This window comes from Amyelois transitella, chromosome 25, assembly GCF_032362555.1.
Source record: "Amyelois transitella isolate CPQ chromosome 25, ilAmyTran1.1, whole genome shotgun sequence".
Taxonomy (NCBI): domain Eukaryota; kingdom Metazoa; phylum Arthropoda; class Insecta; order Lepidoptera; family Pyralidae; genus Amyelois; species Amyelois transitella.
In genome coordinates this window covers 4,131,651-4,145,636 of record NC_083528.1, presented here as the reverse complement: position 1 = coordinate 4,145,636, position 13,986 = coordinate 4,131,651, and the positions used below count along the sequence as shown (strand labels likewise).

The 13,986-nt window shown below is 35.0% G+C and overlaps 1 protein-coding gene across 1 annotated transcript in view; it reads right to left on the bottom strand.

The window, feature by feature from the left end:
- LOC106137148 (latrophilin Cirl) overlaps nucleotides 1–9,619 on the bottom strand; it is a 293,035-nt gene extending 283,416 nt beyond the window's left edge. The window contains exon 1 of the mRNA XM_060951514.1: nucleotides 9,397–9,619. The gene's annotated coding sequence lies outside the window, so the exon portion shown is untranslated. The remainder of the gene's footprint in view (nucleotides 1–9,396) is intronic.
- Between the last annotated feature and the right edge of the window lie 4,367 nt (nucleotides 9,620–13,986).

The window sequence follows — 13,986 nt, the reverse complement described above, 5'->3', positions numbered from 1 at the left end:
ATGTTCGGCTCAATTCCTTTTAAAGCAGACTTTTAACTCATCGCTAAAATGGCAATCCTAAAATTACAATGACTATATAGAATAGATTGATTCGTACAAACAATGGTACGAATTGCAAATCTCATTCTTTCACTGTAAACAACCCATAGCGTGGAGCTAATAAAATTCAAATCACGCGAATGAATAATTTATTAGGCGTAATTACAAATTCTGGGTTCGTACCGCGACATTTAGTTGTAGATGGCGCATTTGAGCCTGTAGCTTAAAGCGATAGTTAAGAAATTGATACATACAATGAGGAGTGGAAATTAACAGACAGGCGTAGATGACAGGCTACGATCGCTTAGCAAGTTCATTCATTATTTATAAAATCACGTATATATCCCTTGCGGGGTAGACAGACCTAGCAGTTTTGAGAGACTGACAGGCCATGTTCAGCTTATAGGCTTAGAATAGAGATTTAAATTGTGACAGGTTGTTAGCCCATCGCCTAAAAGAAGAATCCCAAGTTTATAAGCCTAACCCTAAGTTGCCTTTAATGACATCCGTGGGAAAGAGATAGAGTGGCCCTAGTCGTTTTGATATTTGATCCAACATAAAACTAATAAACAAACATATTTTTTCTCCTTACCCCTCTAAGTGGGCAATAGAGGGGGTCACCTTTTTTACTCTGCGTACTTACTAAATTCCACGCAGAAGAAGTCGCGGTCAACAGCTAGTAATATTATAACAGCACACCTTTAGACCTTTGTCGGCCTTCGGAGCTCAGATATTTCCAATGCCAGTTCATTGACCCCTAAGGCCACATGTCAAATCAACCATCATTCATAAAATACAACCTGAGGCCGAAATCACTATAAAAATTGACTATTATGACCATAGGTATTAGATACTGTTACATGTATGTTGTGAACTTACGGTACAGAATGATTTACCTCAAAATATATATATTTTGAGGTAAATCATTCTGTACCGTATACTTCTTATAATCAACTAATATTAAACAAAGTTAAATTTAAAAAAAAGATTGACTTATATAAAGTTTAAATATTAAAATTCTTCTTCTTCTAGGCGTTGGGTTAGCGGCATATTTCTTGTCACTATTTCAGTCATAATTCCATTATAAAGCCATACAGCTGAACGTGGCCTTTCACTCTTTTTAAGGCTGTTTGATATGTCTACCCCGCTAGAGACATGTAAGTACATGTCATTATCCTCCTGCGTTAGTCCCGTTGGTGACCTCAGTTCCTCACCACTCGGTGGAGGAGTCCGGAGTGTGCCTATTATCACTATTCTGGATAAGTCAGGTTTTTACACGAAGCGAATCTTATATGACATCCGCAACCTTAGCAGGGGAACCTAACCTATATTGAATCATGATTACACATCCAATTGCCTGAATGTGTTTAAAATTCGATCGGTCTCTACAAATAATCTATACTAATATTATAAAGCTAAAGAGTTTGTTTGTTTGAACGCGCTAATCTCAGGAACTAATGATTTATCGAGGAAGGCTTTAGGCTATACAACATCACACTGCAACGAAGAAATAATGGTAAATGTGAGAAAAAGGGGGAAAATTATTCATCTTTGAGGGCTTCAATGACTAAATTAACTATTCTACGCGGACGACGTCGCGGGCGCAGCTAGTCAACTAATAAGACAAAATGTTGATATTAACCACCTGTCTGTCGCTTCGGCGTTGAAATGCGATTGCAAAACTAATTACATTATTATTCATCGTTCACAGTGCCAACTAACTGTTTAGCAAATAGGGTTCAGTACAGTCGGCCAGCAAAAAGTGTCACAAAAGAATTCGGACGGCCAATCTTGATACCGTTACTAAAGAGTTTTTACTGGCGTCAATTGATTGATTGCTTATTAGTATTTTGATATGCAAATCGATCGAATCGCATGATTGTGATCATAGACTTTATAAGCAACTAGCTTTTATTAGAAGCTTCGCCCGCGCGAATTTAGCGCCACCTACAACATTACTATTTATTAAGTAGGTGGCGCTAATTTCGCGCTGGCTATCAGGGATATCGCAAATCCCACGGGAACCCGGTTTTAACCCGGATGAAATTGTACCTTATGTCTTTCTCATGACTAGTTAATGTAATAATCAATTTCACGGGAAGAGACAAGAAGCAAATAAACTTACTTTCGCATTTATTATATTAGTTAGAATTAGGATACAGAGAGTACTTAGATAATTTACAGAAATGAGTGACAGTCAGTGAAAATACAAATTCTTTGTTTTTATTCCACTAACCACACATTATAATGTTACTTGCACTAAATTAACATTATAAGCCTCTTCCTTTTATGTATTGCCATCTAATTTATACCCTAGTGAAGGATTCGTGCATCTTAAGCAAAGGAAAAGTGACTCTTTGACTTGCAAAATCCAAGACAAACACACGGAGGTACGAAACTTAGAATAATAGGATTAAAAACATGATGATATTGTTTTACATATAGATACCTAGTTAAAATAAATATGTAACGTACTTAGTTAAGTATGTACGAGTAAGTACTTACCTTTTTTTAATCAATAAATTGAATTTTTGATGAATACCTATGTAAAAAATATGGTATACACAATTTAAAATGAAAAGCAACTACAATGCAAGAGTGAAGCAAATGAGCTATGGCTTAGCTATATTTTATAAATCTTAGCTACTTTTGTTTTTCAAATGTCATACTTAAATGAAATTTTAATACATGCTTTCAAGACACATGAACAACAATATATTATTATGAATAGGTACAATTTGCATATATGTATAACAAGACAAGCATTTAACCGCTGGTTCACCCTCACGAGTTTAAGGCCACCTATGAAAAGCGACAAGTTTAGCGCCACCTACGAAAAGTGACGAATTAAGCGCCGCCGCGCGGGCGAAGATCCGGTTAAAAGCTAGTATTTTATTAATTCTCTTTTATCTATAATCCACTAAGTCTATGACAGTCGAAGGAATATCTAAATGTACCATCTTTTCATCTTAAGCGTAGAGATACCGCACTAGGTCCCGTTATGAAGACCAATGACTGTTGTATATTTAATCTCGTAGGTACAGATTAATTAAAATTGACAGACTTTTGTGACACAGACAAGAGTAACTGTATGCTTGTGGTTTTACTAATTGATGGCTACAAGCCATGTACAGTGGGCTACATAGAAAAGTGACACCCGCGTATCGTGGACGTATCGAATGTACTTTTCTAGGCATTATTTGGCTCACTTTATAGCTTAATTTATAGGTACTGTAATACGCTAAAAATCTTGATACGTATCAATATTTATTATAACTTTTATCGTTTTAAAATTATAGTAAATTATTATATATAATTATAAATATATACTATAATTCTAAATGTATATTTTAAGTAATAGCAAAATTTATTTACTATGTGATATTTGTCATTTGATTTCGCTTTTCTTTCTCATGGCTATAAATTATTTCTAAAATGTATTTTTCAACAAAAAGACGTATGGAATTGTTCAAACAAAATTTCAAACCAAATAGTAATTAAATTTTAGTAGTAGTTAGTTTTTCAAAATAAAATGTAATAAGGTTAATATTGACCGCAGGAGGATCCTATATTACAGATTTCTAATCAAGGCGCAGTCTATATTCTTTGACGTCCAATTAAGGGAATCTTTATAATTTTCCTCGTCTAAGCGTAGTGGTATAAAATGCTATTTGCGGTACCTTGATAGAGCAATTTTCTTCATTAATAATTAGCACATGTTAAAGGAACGTCTTGTTCTAGCGAAATATTAGGTCTAGAGTATATTAAATTAATGAGCTTGCATTAAGGGAGTTATGAATGTGGGTGAAGCGAAAGAAGAACTCAGGGAACGTCATTAGAAAGATGAAGTCTGTGTCTCCTCCCGGGAAAGTGGCGTGGTTTTGCGTATGTAAGTTCATGTGTGTAGTTACTTGGTAGAATCAATACTAATTTTGAATACCATTGTGATGGTAAACATCGTGAGGAAACTGCATTTTGTAGGGGGTTCCCTAATGTAGGATCGTGGTTATAAGCCCATTACTGGCTCCTCCACAGGGAAAGAACGTAAATTACTAATGCCAAGAAGAATGGAAAAATGTAATTTCTAAAATTCAACATAAAAGCATTACGTCAACCTGTTGTTTACTTGCATAAAGTTTAAATAAATAATTAATTGGAAAAAAACACAAGCACAACACAACCTGGTAGTCTTTCAAAGAAAGAGCAATATATTCTAACAAACAGCCGGTTTTCTCAGATAAGATCTTTATCGGCTCCCATAAAACACTGCCAGAGCGACATACAAGAAACATATTGCACAGTTGTGATAGTTAAAAGTTTTAACATCTTCAGTCTGAGTTATCAATCCAGAAATTTGAGCACTAAGTTGCCTCTAGTAAGTTAGCTTTGTTATCTTGCAAGTCGAGTGAGGTATTTTGGTTCTGATGTATAGTTCAAATGTAATTGTGTAACTATCTTCTGTGACTCTACCATAATGCATTTAGATCATATTGTCAGATTGGCTTGTGAGTTTGGAGTTCCCAAATACGGCACGTTTATATGATATAGATAGATAGATTTTTCGATTGTATTTGAAGGCCGGTTAACAAAAGAGATGTATCGTCCTTGCAAGTCTGCCGTAGATAATATATGTAGCTACCATCTTCTTCAGCTTTGCTCATCTTATACTGAACTGAATTCCAGCATTTTTTACCGAATCGTCCAGTCCATCCATGGTAAATGGTTCACACTTCGGTGGCAGTTAACAACTAGGTAACCGCCGAAATGGTACAAAATTTGTATAAATTAAGTAACTAGTCATTTCAATCGTCACATCTTGTGTTATCACCTAAACTTTTGTAACTTACACACTGACTGTTGCTTGAAGAATCATGATTGCAATGTTGATTCTGCAAAAAAGACTAGTATTTGAAATTTGCCTGGAAAATTTATAGATCGATCATGTAGTTTCAGTTATTATTTTCCATGATACAGAAACAATACTGGCAAATTTTCGATGTAACTACAATTTCTAACAACATTCAACTGCAGACAACTGCATGTTTAGTGCAAAATGAAGCACAATTTGGGCGTGATAGTGATGAAATTGCAATGATTTTGCAGAACTTGATGTGCGGTGTGTTGTTACTGAATAATGTTACTGACAACATCAGACTCGGCTTTTGTTCACGATTGACAGTTTTCTGTGCATATTTGCTGGTTCTTTGTTGTAAAAATTTTGATTAGGTAGACATATCGAATCACGCCTCTTTCCCGAAGGGGTAGGTATCTTTCCACTTGTTACGATCTTTTCTCTTTACCTGATCTTTAAGTACGTTGGCACATCTAGGCCTCCACCTTCCAACATTCCGATTTATTCTTCTGTGTAAATTATTTGATTCATCCATCTTTTTTCATTCATTTGTATTTAAATAAGTATATGTTAAAAAGTGTCATGTTTAATACTTTATTACATATTTTAAGGAAAGTAGGATGGAAAACATAAAATGAGTTAAGAGATAAAAAATCTTGAATGTGTGTCAACTAATTAGATAATATCAAGCGTTTCAATGGAAAATGGTCAGACTTGACATTTGATAAAAAATATATACAAGGTAACTTTTCCCCGCAGTGACTACTCACGGGGAAAAGTTACCTTGTATTCCTTGTAACCTAAATTCTATTATTATTATTTTTTTCTTTACCAGTGTCAACGTTGTGCGTGCATCATAATTTCATTCATCCAGTGGTAGTAAGTAATAAAAAAATAAATTATCTCTATAATCAGTATGCTTGCACCGTCCAATCAACTGTAATGAGCCGCCATGATTGACGCCGCGACACGAGGGTGAAGAAATTTTGACAGCTGTCATCGGCTTAGGACCCGTGTAGACAATCGGATATGTCATCTGTTTGACATGTCATGTCCGGGAGATAAATACTATTATAAATATTATTGTTTTTATTCGTTGTCTTTGTAAGAATGCAGGGTTGCTTAAACTTACTTTTAAATGGTATATATGCTTGCCAAATAAATAAAAAATTTGCCAATTAGCAGAATATTATAATGAACAAAGCTTTTAAATTTGAAAGTGTACAAAAATTACATTTTGTGCACTTTCTTTGGAACAAGTTCCATTTATTTCTGAAACAGAATTATTTTGTCAATAAGCATAAAAAGATATAACTTTTTGCAATGCTAGAAAATGTGTAAAACAGCACAAAAATACATCTGAACGAACATACGTAATCTTGACAGTTGGCTGACCCGTGTCGTTTATCGCAAATGTAAACACAATAATGGATTATAAATGCTTCAACAACGCTACACTATATTTAGCAAGGGATAAGAATCATGATATTATAGCACATTCTCAGCTATTGGATTTAAAGTTTTTACTTATATTGTTAAATAATTTAGCATTCAAATTGTCTTGAAAACAATAACGCATAATGATAATTAGGTGTATGTCTTATCGAAGAAAGCTAAATGCCTAAATACCTTAAAATGTTATTTTACCTACCATACTTACTTACATATTGAAATCTGTAAATATGAAAATTATCTAAGAAATCTAGTTTACTAAAAATGCGTTACACATTTATCGTGTAACACAGATTCTCACAAGCCACCTTTTCCCTATTATAACATACGCGCGTTACGGAAGTTATTATCGGAATCCTACATCTACAATCTAACCAGCGATATATCCCACCAAAATGTGCTGTCATAAATTTAAAACTCCGCTTTAAATCAAACTTTGTAACCGCCCTACGGACGTGGAATGTTACATGTCAGAATCACCCATAGAATGTAAAGGCGTATACTCACGTAATGCGATTGACATGCAAGTAACTTTCTACAAGCAAAAACCTCAAGTAGACAGAGTCAATTAATTGCAAAATGACAAGAAAAAAGTTTAACGTGGAGCAAAAAAATAACTAACTTAAAAATATTAGACAATCAAAATGTGGCTTTTCATTTCTAAAGTTAAACTGGCTGAAATCATATGTAATCTTTTCATTAAATAGAATAATTTTGGAGCCAGAACTATTCACTTCGTTTTTCTATCTTCTTTCGTTCTTCAATCTTCTTATTTCGGTAGACATTTTCACGAACCATATGACTTTAAATTTAGAATGTCACAAACGCTAACCACTGTCACTTTAAGATTGCGTACTGGTAGCATGTACCCCTGCCCTTACCCACGATTTTAGTCGTCAATTAGCCCACGGCAATGGCGTCGCACTCCATACAGCCACGACACATGTCGACATGTGTTCCACAGCCAATGCGACACGCTTCCGATTTCCCACTTTTTTTGCTTCGTAAATAAACTATTGGTTATTTGACATACCGATGTCACGCGTGTTCTGTTCTGCGCAATTGAAAAGCAGACGTCATTAGTCGGTTAGGTAGTTAATTTTTATTCAGGGCAGACCAAAACCAAGTAAAAGAACATTAGATAAAAGTATAATAATTTAATCTAAAGACAGGATAAATGATAAAATTCTATAAAGGATTTTTATTTTTATTATTTCTAGTATTATAAACATCAAAAACATAAAAAATGAATCTCACCAATGTTTTACTGATGGCATGCTATCTTTAATCCAGATTTTCTATTTGCTAATATCTCAGAAATATAATCCTTTTTTGGCAGCTGTCTAAGCCGCGTATTTTATAATTTTAGGTCTGTTTATTTCTCTAATTTCAAATGGAATGACACATTCCAAAGAGGTGTCGCAAAGGGCTTTTTAAATTTCTGGACAGCATTGAAAAGAAACGTTTTTATCGTTATGAAACCTTTATTTTTGAGAACAACATGCAGTAAGTATTCCTAAATTCATTCGAGATCTAAGAGTTATCGCGGAGTCGCAATCAAAATCGATTTTATGATCCAGTTTACGACTGAATCAACGGTATCATCTTGTAACCCTTTAAATTATCTATTAAATTGTAAAATTTATTAGATGCTCCCAACGAAATTCAAACTTTGATGATTATTTTAAGCAGATATTAGTAGTATTTGAAAAATACAGTTTCTTTTTCAGTTTTGTAATTATCTCTTAAATGCACACTCTTTTTTTTATTCTTCGAAGACCTGGGTCCTCATTATGGTATAGTTTCTCAGCACTATTAAAATGATAAACTCCTCTTTTTATTATTTGTGTAATCCAAACTGCTTCGTAAAAGTAGATTTCTGGATTAGGAAAATTTTGGTATGATATCAATAAATGAATAATGTTTAATTGAACTCATGGTAAAGTCTTCATAAACCCACGATCATGTCGAAGAGAAATTCCTTACTTTGGTTTCCATAGTTTAATTTATATTCGAAATAGAAAATTTTGTACATAAGTAATACTAAGTTAAATAGGTACTGTCTCCAAATTATAATTCAAGAAATATCACCCCAAAATCAACTTCGACATTATCATAAAACTATTCATTGTTAATATTTGCTTTCAATCTGTTGAAAATGTTTCTTCGCACGCAAAAACTTAGTAATATCTGCAATGTAGTTTTAAACTGCCTTTGTTTAATTGGTTGTTACATTGTTTTCGAAATAATTCGTTCCACTGATTAATTGTTTGGGAAACCGGGTTAATAATACTGTTAACTAGTTACTGCCCTATAATTACAATTGTGAAGCTTCCATCGCATTTTGTGACTTTATACGGGGAAAGCTCATTGTTTTGTTACTACTTACGCCATCTACTGGGCGCGGGGTTACAAGATAATCTTTGCTTGAATTCTTTTTAAAATAAACATCTCATTCAAATGACCATTCAAATTTCTCAATTGTCTTTCATGAATTTCTTCATTATTATCATCCTTGATAAAGCTTGATTTTAGTTCTGCATCAATTTTATGCTTATTATTGCGTAAAGATCGGACAGATTGCCTTCTTCAAAAGAATTCAGTATCTCAAATCTTAATGCACTTAAGCTTAAACCAAACGCTTTAAGCTTTCCAATCTTGAAAGCTCCAAGACCGAAGCTAATGCTATCTGTCGTGATCTCGCGATTAACTCCAACACGCGTGGCGGACAAAAAAAACAGTTATTAGTTCAATTATAATCGAATCGTCGAAAGCTCCTAACAAAAGTTATCAAATGATCGTTAAGCTTGTAGTACCCGCCGGTACCGCTATATCAACCTCCTAATTAATACTCGCCCACTCGGATTCGAACCCGTTTAAGCTGTGTTTACTGCACTCTGCGCGCCGAACGCATCTACAATGCAAATCCACTATCTACCAAATAGCGACGCATTACATCCTTGGTCGTAAACGAGAATCAGGACGATCGATTTGGCTCCACACAAGGGTAGAAAGAATTCCTTACAACAATGAACCGGTGTAACAATAAATACCTTAATGATATCCCGAGATCGGAGAAGCGTCCGACGGCAAGCAGAACCCGTCTCACTCTTATGAGAAATCCACTAAAACATGTCGGAACATCACATCAGGGAAACACAATCGCACACGACCACTGAATTGTAATCCACAGCACTTGGGTTTTGGTACAAAAGATGTTTTTCGTAACACAACGCGACGTGGACTCGCTCTGTAAGGACGACCGATGCGCACGGGTGCCCGGCACTGACTGAACTGGTTTTACCGGGTGAAGGGAGGGGGGAGTGCGACGGGTGCGTTTGGTTCGGTTTTATGAAAATATTTCGTGAGTAATGCACGTGTTATTCCGAAGTGCGTCGCCCTAGAGCGGCCTCGGCGTGTCTTTGATTGTGGTGCACTGCACGCGGTACAGTAAAGTGTCGCGGTCGAGAGGTGGCTCTATGACAAGAGAACTACAACCTTTTTATGCCATAATATCAGTCGGGTCAAACGGTCTAAGTGACCCTTTTGATAGGCCGCGCGGCCTTCACTGAGTCAATTCAAATGAGATTAGTTTCAGTAGACTAGTACTTACATTTATTTTTTGTCGTAATGAAATAAAAAAAGATAATAAAAAGTCTTTTATTGATGCGAAAAGCAAGGGCATACGAAACCATCACAAAGTTTAAATGTTGTAGTAATAATGCTCAATAAAGTATTAATTTAAAAACACAATCCGCAAAACATTAAAATAATAGAGTAAAACATAACGCATCAGAGTTAAATAGTGCTGTGAGTACTGTTTTCATAAACATTATAATTATTTTCCAGGATTAGCGTCTATAAAGAAGTTCGATACGCTATAAGCGATATCAGCAAGAATGAATAAATTAAATGAACGCCCACAATCGTTTCGCACTGAGGCGATCATAAGTAAAATAAAAACAAAATAACGTGTACTTAGCCGATAAGCAAACCGGTGTAAAGATGCTTGTGTGTAAAGTAAAATATTTATTCAAAACGAACTTATGCTCGAAGCTTCGCTCCCGTGTAAAATTTGTGCAATAAAAGTAGTTTGTGTCACTCATAAAGTTTTAGTTTTTCTCTGGGCTAAATTTTGTCAAAATTGATGTTATATTTTTATAAAAATAGAAGAAATATATTCATTACGTAAATTATTGTTGGTTTAGAAGAAGTATGCAGGGGTCGTAGCAAGCGGAAAGACGTGACTCTGCCTACCGCTCCTGTAAAAGGCGTGTGTATAATATTTATAAAATTAGGATGGCATAGGATAAAATAAAATAAAAAATCTCTATTTTCATGTAAAGACCCATAAAAATGTCAATATAGTCTTTGTTATGTTATCAATGTTTTCTATTATCATAATAATTTTGGGTCCCTTAAATCATATAGCTCATCGTCGTAAAACTCTAGAATCATAATTAAAATTGCACTAAAATTTTCCTCCAAATAAAAAAAGGCGAATTGCTAAAACTATAACCGAACGCCATCATCCCCTGTATCCAATCGAATATATTTTACAAAACCCCATAAAACATTTTATTTGATCATAAAAATAGCTCCAAAGCTGTAGGATTTTAATCTCCGTTGGAGAACGATAAGAGGAGTTTTATTTCCATTTTATTTTTGGATCCATTAGCTATTGTCCACTATTCACTAGTTCGATGAAGCCCGCGCATCCATTTGCGGGATTTGTCCAAAAGATTGGTATCAAACAATTCATAATCCTTCTGCATAGTTGGCCCAGTAGTAGAAGTGATTCGTTCATATACAAACTATCCTCCCGTCTCCACTTCTCGGTTTATTGATAAATTTAAAGTACCCAGCCAGAGACATGTTGATATCCGATGAACTGCTGGAAAATCATTTATTATTATACCTATGTATAAAATAACATTCATATTCCATGTATTTTCGTTTTGGTGAAGAGTTCTTCGCTTGGAGCACAATATATACCTACTAAATACTTTTGTATTAATTGTAAGATGCATTCTGTATTCGCGCGAAGCCAGAAACACCCAAATGCCAAGTCCAGTTAAGAGTCGACAAGAAAAGTCTTTCTTCCATCATGTCCCGACTAGATATCTAAACTAGGACCTCAATTCAAGAAGAAGAAAAGAATTCTTTACTAGCATATTGATAAAAAATATCTACAACTCTATAAATGGCTTAAAGGAAAAATTTCTCCCGAAATTTCTCGCAAATTTAATCACAGTAAATCACGAATATCGGAAAAATACCAAGATAACATAAGTCTGAAAGAGACTAAATTGTCGAAGATATCGTATAGCATCAAAAGAGATTGGCAGTTCTTTGAAGTTTTTCATAAAAAGCATATATGCTACATGCCATGGGATGACCTACCTACCTTCAAACAGGATAACAGTGTTGCCAGGTTAAGGCTTTCTGCGCTAAATCGAGCGCTTTTTGACCTTGTCGGCGGCAAAAGGGAGCTTAGCGCCTAGGTCGCGTTTTCAGTGAACTAGCTCTTTTTTAATAACAAATAACTATTTAAAAAAATTGTGATATTAAAGAGCTTATTGCTTTTTGAAAGATTTGAGGTAGAAAACCGAATTGTCGAGTAATAAGTAACTTAAGTGAAGAAGTTGTTTTAGGGTAATTACTTTAAATTTTGTGGAAATTGTGCCAGCAGCTTCTCTTTCTATGCATAATGTAAAAGTCAATCAAGGGAAAGGCTTATAAACTAGGGATTCTTCTTGTAGGCGATATGCTAACAACCTGTCACTTTTTGAATCTCAATTCCATCATGAATCCATACAGCATTTCAGTCTTTTCAAGACTGTTGGCTTTGTTTAGTCCGCAAGGGATGTAGACGTCATTATATGTATGTACGTACTCGTATTGGGCCACCGGCGTTATTAGTTTCGCTTTACAAAATTGTTACCGTCTGTAGCTTTGGCGCTTTTTGCAAATTTGGCAATCTAGCGCCTTATTAGGACCGATTTAGCGCCTTCTAAAGTTGGCAACACCGAGGATATGGAATCGGCTGAGCTTGTAAATTCCCGGATCCGCGAATAGCTGACGAAATCTTTGTTGTCAAAGCGGGTATTTCTGTAAAAACGCATTTTCTGAATTGCGGTGCCCTTTGAAGTTAATCCCTGGATTTGTACGGGTACCTACTGTCTTTTTGTGTTTCGTATGTAAATGACTTTATACTACTACAGTTATATATTTTCTGACAAATCACCTAAGTAGGTATTAAAGTGGTTAAAAATGGTTTGGGCTCTGTTTACCCCGTAAATGATAAAGACTTGGTGTGTGTATGTATTTACAAAGAACCGTTTGTAATAAAATTTTTAAAAACCCTTGATATGACTTAACTTCTTACATATGTCTTTTTTGCACCGAAGGTTAAACTAAAAACAATCTCGATTTAATCATAAATATTCTCTATCAGTGCGCTTTCACTCGAGTATATTCGCCGACATTCGGTCTTCCTTCACCACTTTCAACTCCCACAACTATTTAACGGCTCAACCGATTTTGATCAAACGTGCCTAAGAACACTCGCACGTAAATCGTTAGGTGAATTACCTTTAATACAAATTACACCTTTAAAACTAAATTGAAATAGCTTCATCCGTTTGTGAGCTCTGATGCCACAAATAAACAGACACACATACAGACCGACACGTCAAACTTATAACACCCTTCTATTTTGTCGGGGGTAAAAAGGGTTGTCAGTAATAGATAACCCTAATAATAAATACAAAACTTGTGTCTGTTATTATATAGAATTTAGTATCCCACTCATCGAAACTATGTTTTGTAATCAAATCATCAGATATCAAGTCATTGGATGATCCAGAATAGTTACTATCTCCTATGAGAACATACATACATACTACATACATACCGTCAAGCCTTTCTCCTATTGGGGTAGGCAGAGACTATGGATTTCCACTTTTCCCATGAGAAACAGGCGTGATAATATACAATACATGTCTCCAAAAACTCATTATTCCATCAGCACTTAACCTTTACGTTCAATACATAAGGCCCAAATAACTCAGGTTAAGTTAGTGCCAGTTAGTTCCAGACTTGTGCAAACATAACATTAGGCCTTTTCTTGGAAACGTATCAGAACCGAAGACATATAGCGGGTTATCAGGGGAATCCCCCTAGTTAACGTGATAGCGATATATTTTAATATATATTATTTTATAAAATCACGATTTTGCGTGACCTCCGCTGCTTTTTCATTGGAATCTTATCCATATCGGATAATGGTTACACATCCAGTTGTCAGAATGTGTAGGTTTCTTTCTGATGCTTTCCCTCACACTAAGAGTATTGGTTAACACTCAAACTAATGTAACGTAGAAAAGAGTCATATTAGCACTTGACTGAAGTGGGGATTCGAACCTGTGCCTTCTTGCATATCAGTTATTTTAATCAGGCACCTCACCGATTCTACCATACATACATACATTAGTAAATACATACATATGGTCATGTCTATATCCCTTGCGGGGTAGATAGAGCCAAAAGTCTTGAAAAGAATGAATGGCCACAGCTTCAGCTACTTGGCTTAATGATAGAATTGAGATTCAAATATGTGACAGGTTGCCAGCCCATCGCCT